The sequence below is a fragment of the Vicugna pacos genome, chromosome 26 (genome assembly GCF_048564905.1).
Source record: "Vicugna pacos chromosome 26, VicPac4, whole genome shotgun sequence".
NCBI classification, from domain to species: Eukaryota; Metazoa; Chordata; class Mammalia; order Artiodactyla; family Camelidae; genus Vicugna; species Vicugna pacos.
In genome coordinates this window covers 18361698-18377347 of record NC_133012.1, presented here as the reverse complement: position 1 = coordinate 18377347, position 15650 = coordinate 18361698, and the positions used below count along the sequence as shown (strand labels likewise).

At 38.1% G+C, this 15650-nt stretch overlaps 1 long non-coding RNA gene across 1 annotated transcript in view; it reads right to left on the bottom strand.

Moving 5' to 3' along the window:
* Positions 1-823: 823 nt before the first annotated feature.
* LOC140689401 (uncharacterized) overlaps positions 824-15650 on the bottom strand; it is a 53906-nt gene continuing 39079 nt past the window's right edge. The window contains exons 3-4 of the long non-coding RNA XR_012064317.1: positions 1666-1842; positions 824-932 (exon numbers count right to left, since the gene is read on the bottom strand). This is a non-coding gene — a long non-coding RNA (uncharacterized lncRNA). The remainder of the gene's footprint in view (positions 933-1665; positions 1843-15650) is intronic.

Genomic DNA, 15650 nt, shown 5'->3' with positions numbered 1-15650 from the left:
ATTTCTCCCATTTTCCTTAGAATAAAAGGAACCACCTTTATTTGGGACCTGACTAGGTCTCATGCTGTAAGCCCTATGTTGCAGGTTAGGTTTCCTGGGAAACAGGATGCAGGTGGTTTATTTGTGTCTTTGGCATCAACACCAGTGGGAAGAAAGCAGGCTGGGGCCAGTGGCAGGGAGAATGGAGCTCTCGAGGGAAAATGGCCTGTCCGAATCCTCCCATGTTGGGGCAAAACGCCAGGCACTTGTACGATCACCTTCATTACTCCTGAGTTGTGGGCTCTCCTGGGAGGGATGTGGCCGTGGGTGAGGCAGCTCTCTGAATCTGAAGCAATGCCTGAGAGAGGTTACAGATAGAGGCCGTCTCTGGCAGGACTCAACGTCTGGGGCAACAAGGCATCCTCTTGGGTATCTACGCAGTGGATCTCCTTGTCCATCATAGTCCACCCCCGCTGCCACTCCAACCCCTCTCTTCACATACATCTGGGAAGCAGCAACTAAGATTGCTGGTGGCCTCTCTGCCTAGAGGAAACTTGGCAGAAGACGATGAGTGACCCGGCCTCCACACCTGCCCCTCGTCATCGCCTCCCTCCTGTCCTGCACATGCTCGATTCCCTGCAGCTCTGTGGCACTTCTGCTTGTCTTCATGGCTCACCTGGGACTATGACTACACTCAGCCCCAAAGGACAAAGAGAGAACCCAAGTGCATCACCAAGTGCATCACCGCACATACTCCTCCACGCCTCGCGGCGACCTGCAGTCCTACTCCCACTAGATGGTCAAGCCAATTACCTTGCCAGCTTGGACTTTCCTGTCCTTAACTGCTGGTCTCTGGACACAAGGCACCCAGGATGGCCAGGCATCCGTCATCACGTGTAGCTGAACAGGGCTCTCACTATATCCACTGATGAAAGCGTTGTTTTTCCATTTCCCTGTGGATATATTAAAATATTTCAAATGAAACTGGTATTATATAAGAAATACAGTTCTACTTTTCCCCTTTATTTATCAATACATCTTGTTGAAAAAGACATTCACAAAGCACCCATTTTTACTAGTCAGAGTTCTTGAATAATTTTTTTTAAAAAGGTAAGTGAATAGAAACTGGTTAATTTGCAGAGGCAAGGAGACTGTTGCCAGGATGTTGGGTAGTTCAGAGAATTAGTCAGATTTGAAAACCCGTCCAGGCAGGAGCCAAGGAAGAGGACAAGCAGGCTAGAACAGGCCCGACGAGTCGATCTCTGGCCCCCCTCCCTCCCTCCCGCCCACCGGCCCGGTGTTTGCCCTTGACCCTGACAGCTTTGTCAGGACTCCTGACTGCACTTGGGGGTGCGAGTCTAATGAGCGGACACGCGGTGCGTACTGTATCCTCGCACGTAGTAAAAGGAATTACATCCTTCCTAGATGTTAGAGGGGAAATATCTTTTCAACAGTCTCTGAAGACATTTTAAGGACCTCTGGGCCTTGAGTGCTTCTCAATTTGTGGCAGTCCGTGGGCAATGTGGCTTTCTTGCAAAATGGCCTTACGGATGGATGACCCTTCAAGAGTCACTATTAGTTTTCTAGGTTTTAAAGTGAAGCAGACCATGTAATCTGTGTTCTATTTTTCGTCACTCCTGGATCTGACCTTGGGGAGGTTCAAGGGAGGTGGAAGTGGCTCTTTACCTGCAGATGTTTCACAGCGATGAACCCGAGAAGATGCTGTTCAGCAACTCGGAAGAAAGTGCTTGGCTCAGAGAGGGAGGAATTTTTCTCTCAGGACCAATTTGATCCTGTGCCGTAAAATCCTATATTCATTATCAAGTAGCGCTGATTAAATGTTCAGATGTGCAGAGTGCTGTCCTAGGAACCATACAAAGAGAATTATCCTGCCCTGTAGGACCTTAAAATCAAAAGCAGAAATTTATTACCTAAGAGGTGTCATTGAGCACCCTGGGTCGGATGGGACGTGAGATCTCCAGTCACTCTAGAATGCTCTGGCCTCCTGAGCATGCTGTTTTCGGTTGTGGAAAGCTTTTGAATTTTTCCCCTCCACGCCATTTAAACCCCACAGTCTAGGGATTAATACTGAGTGTACAGAGAAAATGCAAATTAAATGCACCCTTTGATTGTATTTATTTATTTACATGGATTCTATATAAAGCTAAAGAATGTTTGCTTCGTTGGTTTTGAACCACCGATTTCTTGAGCAAGTCACACTAGGCAGTTTAAAGTGGCCACAGTGAGTATAAAAGAATCTCTCTGGGCCTTGTCCATTGTAACAATCACAGCAGAGTCTTACCTAGTCTGACCGACTGCCTGTAAGCTGTGAAGAATAAACCCCACATCACGTCTTTGGTAAGCTGTTGCACTATTTACTATATCCATAGCAATCATATGCTATTTCTGAAGCGTTTTCTTATATTATTGGTCCCATAAACCTTAATATCCTGGAAATCCCAATTTTTGACACTCAAGCCTCATCTGCCAAAACTTATTTTTGTCCTTAGAAACAGCATAATAATTCTTCATGAAACGACCCGTCCTGATTTCGGTTTAGCAACGTGCACAACACTGTGCCTTCTTATGACTAGTATTCCATCAGCAACCTCCCTCTGTCCCCATCGCCACTGTAATGGAAGCCCAACCTTCAGAAAAAGCAGTGCCACCAAGTTAGCGTAGAAGAATAGGGCTGACAGGTCTGTGGCTGCCCTGAGAGATGTCAGGATGAGCCGGGTAAAATAACATCAGAAAGTCTCAGTAATTTTATGCGAAATCTAAATGTTTTGCTGTGTTGGTGACTGTCCCTCATGGGGAGATATTTTTGTCATCGTGGAAGTTCTTTTCATCATTCCTGTGCCTGCGGTGTCTCTGTCTCTGCTCAGTCTAGTAGAAGCAGGGACAAATAGCCTGAAGGTTGCGATGAAGGCCGAATCATATTTGGCTCTTCCGGCTCCCTCAGAAATGTGTCCCGTCCTCTTATCCTGTCAGGGAGGGATGCTGGGAAGATCTTTGTGCTGAGTCAGGCAACTCAGTGCTGAGGAGTAGACCAGTGATACCTTGTAAACTAGTAGCAGAAACCATCCAGCACTGGGCAGGGCAACTACCACCCGATATTTGAGAAGTCTGGCCATAACTGAGGTTTCAGGGAAAGCTTCTATTTTATTCTTGGGCACAGTTTGAGACTCAGAATTACAGCCCTCAAAAGAAGGACTCTGGCTCATTACACCAGCTCTAATATCTGGTATCTGGGCTCTGATCCTGCCCTCTGAGTAACCCAATTCTTTACGAATGGGATGAAAACATTCATGTTGTGAAATCCGCGGAGAGCATCACTCCCTAAACTGTCCTATAGAACAATGGTAAAATCATTCAGAGTCTTCAAGGAGACGGTAAACGTTTTTATACCCCAGCCTTAGGTTAAACAGAAATGGAGCATAAGGACTTTAGGGTGTGTGAACAGATACAAAGATGACATAAATTGCAGGCAGAAGACTTAAAGCATTTATAAATAAGATTTATAAACAAACTTATTAATCTATAATAAGTAAATTCAACATAAAATAAAAGGAAAACACCTACTAGAGAACACTATGTAAATGTTTATTAAAATTGTCCGTTCTGGTTTCATTTTAGTTTCTGAAATCTGGTTTTCCTATATATTATCATAAATAGTTAAGGAGATTAACTCACTCTTCTTGTTTTGTTAAATTCCTTCCTAATCCTTGGACAGAGTTTCGAAAGCACCTAGAACGTCAGCTGTTCTCCCCAGCACTTTGAAATCTGTGTAACCTGGCTATTCGCTTAACCAAGCTAGGTTATTTTTCTACTAAAATCTGCTTCAGATTTAAAGTTATTTAAATTATCGTTCTACTTTTACTCATAGAACTATTTCAAACTATTTTCTTATCCTAAAACTCAAAATAACTCGGAAGTTAACTATCATTTTCAAGAAATGTTTAAGGAGGCTGACAATGTATAACAATATATTCTAAGCCACCTGAACAGCCATATCTAGTAATTGATTTGCCAGTTTTGAGCACCTAATATGTGCCGTGCATTTGGCTACATGCTAAGCATGAAGATTTAACTGGTGGCATAATGGCAGAGTAGCCACTATCAGATTGACCTCACATATTTTGTGTACTCCTGTATGAATAGCAGTCAAAACAAAACAAAAATAATTTGCAGAAAGCAGGACATAGAATTTCTCTCTTTGGTTTGAAAGAGTGAGGCTGACTAACAGAAATACCATCTATCAATCTATCTATCATCATCTTTTTGCACACAAGTAGTTTCAAATACAGTGATATCCGTTTTTACAAAGTCATTCCTACTTAAGTAATAAAATGAATTGTTACTTAGCTATTTACAATACTCCTTATAAGAAAATTTTGTTGCATTAAAGCACATTTAAAATTCTCATCTTTATAAACACTTTTTAAAAATGTTATGAGCTGTCTGGATACTGGCACTTGATTCTTCTGTTCAATTTAATTGCATCTTACTGTCTTATTACAATGTAAATTGCATGATACTATAATGCACCTAAATATCTGGGCATTAAATATTCATTTGTATCTGAAAATCTGTATAAACCTATATGTGAACATTTGAAACTTGAAAATATGCCTCAAAGTAATACTAAATATGGCAATGCATCTAAAGGAACAATAGAGGAAAAATTAGGAGATAAATATAATTAAAAGTATATATCATATTTATATCATTGGGTACTCAAAGCATTTTATTATGAACATTCTAGAGTCAAGTTTTAAGATGTTCATTAGCACTAAAGGTGTTGACTGCAGAATTAAACTACATAATTAATAAAGAATGATAACAAAATTATATAAAGTCTCTCAATCTTTTCTAAGAATTTAAAATATTAGTAGTGTAATGTGTCTCACAAAATTTTATTTAACTAATGAACTAAAGGAATGTTTAAATGTAATTTTATTTTTCACTTTCTTCCACACCTTTTAATTTTTTAATCACTAATCTTTATTTAGTAATCACTGAGGTATAGAAAACAATCCACAATTTAAATGTAAGTTTTGCATGGTAGCCATCTGATGGCTACTTAATTCCAGTCTTCATTATTTCACAAGAATCTCACAAGAACAACTTGTGAGAAGAAGTAAATTAATCAAATTAAATTATTAAAGGAAGAAGTAAATTAATTCAGAATCTCAACAAATCTCCCTGTCTCTAAATCCTGGACAACAGTACACACATACTTTCTTACAGCACTAGGATACAATTTGGTACTTGTAAGAAAGGGGTACTTGTGCCTAATTTATTTTCCTGAAGCAGTTTAGGTCCTGGACCTTTTTTTTTTTCTTTAGTACAAAAACGTTTTCAGGGGTCAATAAACATTGAATGGTTGGAAGAAGATTCTGAAATTGTATATTAAAGGAAGAAAAACATTATTTTCCTAAATCATTTACTTTTATTTTTAATTTTAAAAAATCTAATAAAGTAAGAAGTAGATACACATTTTTAATATAAATAATATTGTAGAAATAGTCATTAAATATGATTATGCAGGGTATAAACGGAAAGACATTTTGAAAAAAATATGAATCCTGTAGGAGGGCTGAGATTTTTTTTTATTTTGGATCATTTATTTTTCCTTACCTAGTTCAACTTGATGCACACTTATTGACAGTTTATTTTATACTTAGCATTGTGTTAGTGTTGAAGAGATAAAGACAATGTGGTCTCTGCCCTCAATAAGAACTTAAAGATATTTTTCTTTATTTCAGCAGGTTTACCTATTGAATTATGAAATTAATCTCACGGAGATCATCGTGACAAAAAAAAAACAAGGGACTGTGAATGTTTGGAACTGGCTATCCATGACCATAATTATGGATGTCACTTGAGTGAGAATCTGTATTCTTTGACCATAAATTTAAAATTTAAGCTCTGAGGCATATTTATTCTAAGTTGTAAGGAGTATCTTGACCTTCCTGAAAAATCAAGGAGAAATTTGGGGTGGGGAATATTTTGCCCAAAATAAGACATGTGAAAAACATACTCATGTAGAAGTTTTCAATGATCAGATACATTTAGCTGAAATGGGTTTCCAAATCTTTTTCTGATAGAGATGGAGGAAACGGGAAAGCCAGTAGAAAGCAATTACTAAGTATAATTAAATCATTTATACGCTAAGAACTATTTTTCAAACCCTCACTATCTAACAATGGTAAAGTAGTCTGATTACATTGTTTATTAATAATCTTCCTCTACTTTGCAAAATCATAAAAATATGAAATTAAAATAAGAAAACAATACAGCAACTGATCTTGCTATGTTATTGCGGGAAACTCAAAAGTTCTTAACAAAACAAACAGTAAAGAGCAAAGAACACAATGTATAATGAACACACACACTGAGAGAAAAAGAGCTGGGAAAGTCCATTCTATATTCATTCATCCACATCTGAGCTGTGGGTTTGAGTCTGTAATTTGCTTGTCATTCTTAGTGATAACTCCTCTGTGGACACCCAACTCATGACTGGATTACTAATTAAATCTCCTAAGTTTAAAATGTTTCTTCTTTTGTTCTTTAGTCTTTAATAATTTCTGAATAGCATTCTTAGCTGCACCCCACCACGCACGCACACACACATCCCAAAGCTTAGCTACGATGAAATATGCCAACCTAAAAGTCAGTGACGTCAACTAAAATCCTGGCTATGCCCTTAGCCAGTTGTATGAAGATAAACAAAATCAACCATTCTGGACATTACTTCCTCATCTGTAAAATAAGTGTGTTGGACAGAATGGTAGTCTTAACCCTGGGCTGGTTCCCACGTGGCTCTGTGAATTTCATCATGTGGGCAGTGACTCACTGTTTTATATAGCGCCTCTGGTGACGCTGTTGAGAAAACTGACAACCAGTGACATACCTTACGTCCGACTTCTGAAATGAATAAAAACCTAAACACAAATGAATGTGAAAAATTTTGGTTATCCTGTATATAATTTTTTCCAATATACTATAAGTAATTTTGGTTACTTATAAGATTATAGTTATGAATATGTATATATATACATACATATATATTTACTATAAGCAATTATATAAATAAGTTGTTAATATAATATATAAATATGATTATTATCTATACATCAATATACATATAGTCACTAAAAATAGGCAAATGAACAAAATGCTCAATATATAATATTCTTAAAAATTTAACAGCTCTGGAGAAATAGAAATTATTTTTCAGATTTTTTTTTTTTTTAGAAAATTCTTTCTTTTGCTTTCAACTAGCTTAATTTTTTGTTCCTGAACAAAAAATTTACCATATGGGTGCTGCCACTCTCCAGCAGTGATTCTATATGAGTGGATAAAAATAGCTAACCCTTCAGATACAGAAACATATTCTATGGTTTTTCATGTGGAAATTTGCTTAATAAGAATTTAATGAGGATCAACCACATGCCAGATTCTGCATGATGTCTAATGACACAAAGATGAATAAGCCAACATCCCTGCATTTGAGCTGCTCTTCCTGAACCTACAGACTGTGTTATACTGGAATAAACTCTCTAAGTATTTATAAACTTGAAATCCATATTTGCTTCTTGTAATCTGGTTGTAATTCGAATTGTGACAATGTAGGAAATTCTATCATTGTTTCTATAATTATCTTTGTTTTATTTATGCCCAAATGATTTTCAGCTAATTGAAGTCACATTAACAACTCGAGCGATTCAACTGAATATGTAGGGACTCTGTTAGACTATGGGGCCAAACCCAGCTATGCTCAAAAACCACCTTTTTGAGGGAAAAAAAAAAAGACTCCTTATGTGTAGTGTTTGTCAACTGTGGGGTATAAATTCTTTTATCATGGTCGATTTTAAGCTACTAGCAATTAACAACCAGTTTGCAAAATTCTTGAATATTTAATGATTTACCAGATAAATTACCAGCCAATTACCAGATAAAACTTGAATAAGTTATAGTCTTCTCACCTTAGTAGGGAGAAACAGAAAGACATCTTATAGGACCATTGCTCCAGCGAAAGTTCTCTGGAGGAACCCACAAGTAAGTAATGAGTGGCTGGGGGGGCTTTGGAGAGAAGGCGCTATTTGAGCTGTTATCTTGAGGGATGAGTAGGTGCTCCCCAGGTCTGCAAAGGTTCCCCAGGTTGAGGTAGAGTGAACACTTAGGAGATGGAGTATCTTGGGGGAAAAAGCAGTACATGTTGAAGACTAGGAGGTCTACAAAGTATAACACGGTTACATTTAGAATAATATAATTTGACCAGAGAGGGGAGGGGCCATGAGACAAGGGGTACACATGGTTGGCATTAGGAGGGTGTGAGGGCTTCCGATTATGAAGACACATGTGCCATGTTAAGGAATTAAGCCGGATTTAACTTCTGCCTTGAATAGTGGCGTGACAGGCCTGGCTGTCTGTTTTAGGAAGAAAACTCTAGAAGCAGTATAGAGGGAACACTGGAGGTGAAGAGAGAACAGTGGAAGCAAGACCACTTAGAAGGTTACTGGGTGCGGTATTCCATGAGAAAAATCACGAAAGCTTGAATGGAATTGTTCAGTTTGAGGTGCTTGTGAAGATTATCTGTTTGTTTTTTTGTTTACTGAGATATAATTAACATATAACATTGTATAAGTTTAAAGTGTATCATGTGATGATTTGATGCACGTATATACTGTGAAATGTTTACCACAGTAGATCAGTTAACACACCCTTTACCTCACGTAATTACCATTTTGTTGTTGTTACTGTTGTTATAGTGAGAATGTTAAAGAGCTACTCTCAGAACAATTTTTCAGTGTACAATACAGGGCTGTTAACTATAGTCACCAGGCTGTGCCTTAGATCCTTGGAACTTACGCATCTTATAACTGGAAGTTTAACCAGCATCTCTGTATTCTACCCATCATTCAGCTCCTGGCAACCACCATTCTACTCTGTTTCTGAGTTTGATGTTTTTAGATTCCACACATAAGTGACATCATACAATATCTGTCTTTTTCTAACTTATTTCACTTAGCATAATGTCCTCAAGGTCCACCCATGTCACAAATGACAAAATTTCCTTCTTTTCTATGGTTGAATAATTATTCTATTGTTTACATACATATATACCTCATTTTCTTTATTCATTCGTCAATGAATACTTAGGCTGTTTCTGTGTCTTGATTATTGTGATTAATGCTGCAATGAACATGGAGCTAGCTGGTGTGGCTATCTCTTCAAAACAGTGATTTCATTTCCTTTGGACTTATACCCAGGAGTGGTGTCGCTGGATCATATGGTAGTTCTATTTTTAATTTCCCGAGGAACCTCCATACTGTCTTCCAGAGTGGATGCACCGAATTACATTCCCACCGGCAGTGCACCGGGCTTCCCTTTTCTCCACGTTCTTGCCAACACTTCTTATCTCTTGCCTTTTTGATAATGGCCATTCTGACAGGTGTGAAGTGACACTGCATAGTTTGGGTTTGTATTTCCCTGATGATTAGTGAGGTCGAGCACCTTTTTCATGTACTTGTTGGCCATTTGTGTGCCTTCTTTAAAGAAATGTCTATTCAAGTCCTCTGCCCATTTTTAAAATCAAATTGTCTTTTTTGCTATTGAGTGTATGAGTTCCTTATATATTTTTTGCTAATTAAGTCCTTATAAGACATTTTATTATTTTTTTAAAAACCTCCTAAAAAAGCCAAAGACAAAATGTTGTTTTAGTGATCACAATAGTGAAGAGTACATGTATTTTTTCTCAGTATGCTTTCCCTTTTCATTCTGAGACTATTGTTGGCAGACAAATTGTATTATCTTCTTCGCTGTGTTATTAAAATAGTAAATTGTGTGGAATCTTCCTTTCTTGCCATATTTCCATATAACTTTGCTTTAGTCAGCTGAATTATATTTGATTCTAGATGTAGGAACAAATCAAATGTGGGTAGAAGATATAACATCTGATTCTAGTGGACGATTCTGCCTAGTCCGGTGTTCATCAAATCAGACATTTTATGGAAATTCAATCATCTTGCCAAACATGTGTAAATAAAGTCTTAATCTTACTTTAAGAGGCATGTTTTATATAAAGAAAAACTGTTCTTCAAGAGCTGATCCAGTGTGCAAGGAATCTGTGTACTTTTTCTTATCACGCATGTCTTCTCATCCGCGTGTCTTTCCCCCTGCCTTTGAACTAACATTTGTGTATTTCTGATGCAGTGGTAATTCTTTATTCTGTATCTGAAGCCCACAGAGTACCCCAGGGCAATGATAATGCCAGCACACATGTACAGTTTCATACTGAGGCATCTGGGACCGTCTGTCCGGAGGACAGTCCCATGTGGTGATTATGGTGGAAGCTCCGTGTGGAAATTTTAAACTTCAGCCATTTGGTATTGTATTTCCTCATGGCATTCGGCCAGACAAATGCAGCCACTGTTTCTTATGACATATGAGCAAGGATGTCAGTGGGGAAAGTAATCTGAAAACCAATGGTACGTTTGCTTATTTGCAAAGCTACTTTTCTGCTAAGCATAAAAGCATATTCTTTATTACAGAGAAGAGGTAAGCGCAGACTTTTATTTGAGAAACAGATTTTAAACCTAAGGGAAAATTGCTTCAAGAACATGACTATATTAGGGTAAGTAAATTAATGAACTAGTATATTATGATGCAGTCACCACCTGGTGATCTTCAGGGCAAAACTGTCCCTTTCTATCTTTTTGGGGGGCACACTTAAAATAAAAAAAAATGTGTATTCTATTTGGTAAGTAAAACACTATTCAGCTCTACTCTCTCCCAAATTGAGGATTCCCAGCTCTGAACTTCCTGTTGCATGTTCTGAGTCCATTCTCCTGTGCTACGGTCTGAATGTTTCTGATCCTCCAAAGTTCTTATGCTGAAAATCTGATGCCCAAGGTGATGGCATTAGGAGGCAGGACATCGGGGATGTAACTGACACTCTTGTAGAAGAGACCCTAGGGGGCTAGCTCACTCCTTTCCTCATGTGCGGACACAAGGGGAAGTTTGTCCCCTGCAAGAGCACTCAGACTCAACCATGCTGGCACCTTGATCTCAGACGTTCAGCCTCCAGAATCATGAGGAGTAAATTTCGGTTGTATGTAAGCTACCAGGTCTGTGGCATCTTGTTACAGCAGCCCCAAAAGACTGAAGAGCTCCTGTGTTCCATGCTTGCAGCGGAACTGTCTCCAAACTTTATAAGCAACATTTCAAACACGCAGTGTGATGCTGCATATGTGCTCCCATGGGGTAAAATAAGCTCTGAGTTTCTCAAAGAACAATGGAGAAGAGAAAACAAAGTCAGCAAGTGGTAAACATTACTAAGATGAACTCATTTTAAATTGAGAAAATCTGCCTATAAGGACAGATCTGGAAACTGAAGGTCATTTTCTGTGTGTCTTGAAGAGTACCACAAACTAGGAAAACATTCTTTCTTGCTCACAGGCGGAAACGCTGCCTCCTGTCCCCTGGTTTCCAACTTCCTCTTTTTTCCTTCCCACACCAGTGTATTCTGCCCTCTTTTCCTCTGGGGTATATGTGCCTTTCAAAACTTAGTTCTCTCACTTTTCCCTTTAAGTTGTTTTCTTGTCTTGACTTCTTTCTCCTCTTGCCTCAGGGAATCCTTTCAACACAACTTGTAAGGGCCACGTAGTACAGGAACAATATTCACTTTTGTTTTCCATGAACTCCATCCTCCGTCCAAGTGGCTATGCACTTTGCCGGAGGGATGGGAGAGCGGGAAGATTTGCCGGGGAGGTTTCCGAGGAGCAGAGAGCCTGAAGGCAGGGAGAGGAGGTCAGGGCCCCGTACCCCACAGTGTCCATTAACCACGAGCTCCTGCCTCTTCAGCTCTGACCGGTGGCCTGGGGCTTGCTTCTGCTGTCCCCCACACTCCCCAATCTTTCGTTTGTCATCACTGTTAACATGGTCTTTGGGTGGAGAAGACTTTACCACACAACGCTGACTTACACAGGAAACAGATACACCAAAAGGAGAGTTCTGTTTCTTTTAAGCAATGTTGTAGGAGCAAAGGAAACCTGCTCGTGACTCCTTCCACCTTCCCTTTCGTATTTCCCTCTCTGAGCCAAGTCTCATCTCCCTCAGGCCCCCTCCTGGCTGGCCCACCTCATCGGGGTACGAAGTTTTCCTTTCCTCCAGCCCCACAACATTTCATGGTTCTCTAATGACAGATACAGAGAACAAAATAACAGTCTTAACTTACGCATCGGATCATCAATGATTAGCTGAATTTAATCATATTTTCTTATTTTATGCTAGACGGAAATTATTTGAGGACAGGGACTGAATCTTGCCAGGTGTCTGTAACTCTCAGCGCTGAGCACACGGCCCCGAGCATAGGATATGCCCTACTAATTTTAATTGAACTGAATAGAATCATAGTTTTTGCTTTGATGGGAGATGAGGATGATAGAAATTCTAAATCTATCATGTCAATCTCCCCATTAAAATCCCCATTTCCTGAAATAATTCCCATTGAATCCTTAGGGTTGATACAGTGATAAAAGTCCAGTTTGGGGAATCAGAAGGCAGAATTTAAGTCTCAGTACTCAGCCGGGTTTGGGTCTCCCTGTTTGAAACTGAAACGAGGTAAGGTCTTCTTCACAGAAATGTTGTGCAGAATGGAAGGCACTGAGAGATACCCCAATCCAAGAAGGATTTATATTTTAAGAAGGGGAATCTGAGACAGGCCAAGGCACTCACAACAGGTGAATAAATTAAAAGTTCAGATTTTGTTCCAAAACCTAGATGGAGCCCTCTCTTCTTTCACACGTAAGCTCTTGATTTCCTGCTAAATTATTTTTTCTTATATAACTAGAGATATTAATTGTACAAATACAGTACATGATTTGTTGCGATATTTTCTATGCTTTCTACTAAGTCGGTGTAAAACCTGGCTTAATTGGAGGTGATCCAAGATATATTCTCCATAACATTTTCCCGAGAGAAGGCGAAGGAGCCAAGAAGGAAAGAGTAAATCACAGAAAATTAGGCAAATCTCTACACCGATGCCTGCCCTTCTCTGTTTTTCCAGAGCTCCAGGAGTTGACTAAAGTTATCAGGTCACAGGAGAAGAGAATTATCCAAGTAGTTCTTATTGCTGTTCAGTGAAGTCATGAGGCTCTAACAGTCCTGCTGGTGATGCTGACTTATGCCAGCAAAGCAGCTCCTGTCAGGATTTCTTCTCGACGGGACTCATTGACCAAATTTATAGAAATGTGATGCGACCATTTTTATTATCATAACTTTGTGTTGACATTCTTGCTAATTCCTCACATGTGCTTTGATTGCCTGAGAATGACACTTTAAATTCGCTGAAGAATTTGGAGAAAACATTAAAGATATGTTTAATTGTTGAACATGGTGTGAACACCCACCTCAAATTATCCATTTTTAAGTTTTCCATAGTTGATTGCTCTTTTGATATTCTGGTACATATTATGTGAGATGTAGGAGCAGGTGAATACATTGGTTCTTTGCTTTTGTAAATAACTCATTAAAAATGATATAAGAAAATTAAAGTAAACTTGCACATTCAAAGCATCCTTAATGAGATTGGGAATTTAAAGTAAATTGATCCAGAGAGTCCCTTATATGGAGACAGGTGAGATTCTAAGGAGGACACTGAAGACTGTTCAGCTAAGCTGTAATCATAGTCCGTATTTTGGATGTTGGCAATTTACTGAATATTTGTCGGTAATTTACACCAAAAGTACCATGATATGTAAATAATACCACTTTATTTTTACTGAGGTATGACTGACATACAACATTAAATTAGTTTCAGGCTTACAATATAATGATACTGCAAAATGATCAGCACAATGTCTATTTACCATCTGTCACCACACAAAGTTACAGTTTTTTTTCTTGTATTGAGAAATTTAGAGATTTATATTCAGTACAATATTATTGATTGTAGTCACCATGCCACACATTACATCTCCATTACTTATTTATTTTATAACTGGAACTTTGTACCTCTTAACTCCTTTTGCCCATTTTGCCTACCTTCCAACCTCCTCCCCTTGGGCAACCACCATTCTGTTCTATTAGTTTTGTTTTGTTTTCTTTGCTTGGTTTTTTAGATTTCACACATAAGTGAAATCATGTTATTTTTATTTCTCTGTCTGACTTATTTCACTTAGCATAATACCCTCAAAGTTCATCCATGATGTCTCAAATGGCAAGATTTCATTCTTTTTATTTTTTATGATTGAGTTATAGATCTATATATCTATATATTTATATAGATAGATATAAAATCAGATCTTCTTTATCTATTCATCCATCATCAATAGACATTTAGGTTGCTCCCACAACTTGGCAATTGTAAATAATGCTGCAATGAACATACTGGTGCATATATCTGTTCAAATTAGTTTGTTTTCTTCAGATAAACATCCAGAAGCAGAATTGCTAAATCATACAGTAGCTCTGTTTTTAATTTTTTGAGGAATCCATACTGTTTTCTGTAGTGGCTGCACCAATTTACATTTCCACCAACAGGGCACAAGCATTCCTTTTCTCCACATTTTTGGCAACACTTGTTATTTGCTGTCTTTTTGATGCTAGCCACTCTGAGACATGTGAGGTGATATCGCATTTGGTTTGATTGGCATCTCTCTGATGATTAGCGATGTTGAAAATCTTTTAATGTATCTATTGGCCATCTGTATGTCTTCTTTGGGGAAAATTTTGTACAAGTCTTTTGCCCATTTTTAAATTAAGTTGGTTGGGGTTTTTTTGTTGTTGTTACTGAGTTGTATGAATTCTTTATATATATTTAAATATTACCTCCTTATCAGATATATGATTTGCACACATCTTCTCCCATTCAGTAGGCTGCCTTTCATTTTGTTGATGGCTACCCTTGTTTATAGCTTTTCAGTTTGATGTAGTCCCGTTGGTTTATTTTTTTACTTTTGTTGTTCTTGCCTTTAGAATCAGACTCAAAAAATTATCTCTAGGACTGATGTCAAGGAGCTTACTGTCTGTTTTCTTTAAGGATTTCTATGGTTTCAGATCTTACATTCAAGTCTTTAATTCATTGCGTTAATTATTGTTCACGGTGTAAGAGAGTAGTCTAATTTCATTCTTTTACATGTAGTTGTCCAGTTTTCCAAATACCGTTTATTGAAGAGACTGTTGCCTATTCTTGCCTCTTTCGTTGTAAATTAATTAAACATACTTGTGTGAACTATGTGTCTGTTTTTACACCAATACCATATGGTTACGATTACTGTATCTTTGTAATATCGTTTGAAATCATGGAACAGGATGCCTCAGCTTTGTTTCTCTTTCTCAAGTTCGCTTTGGCTATTCAGGATTTTTTGTTGTTCCATATACATTTTAGGATTGTTTGCTCTATTTCTGTGAAAAATGCCATTGGAATTTTGATAAGGATTGCATGGAATCTGTAGATTGCTTTGGGTAGTATGGACATTCTAATGGTATTAATTATTCCAATTCATAAGCACAGACTATCTTTCCATTTCATCTTCAGTTTCCTACAGTTTTCAGAGTACAGGTCTTCACCTTCTTGGTTAAACTTATTCCTAAGTATGTTATTCTTTTTGATGCAATTGTAAATGAGATTGTTTTCTTAATTTCTGTTTCTGATAGTTTGT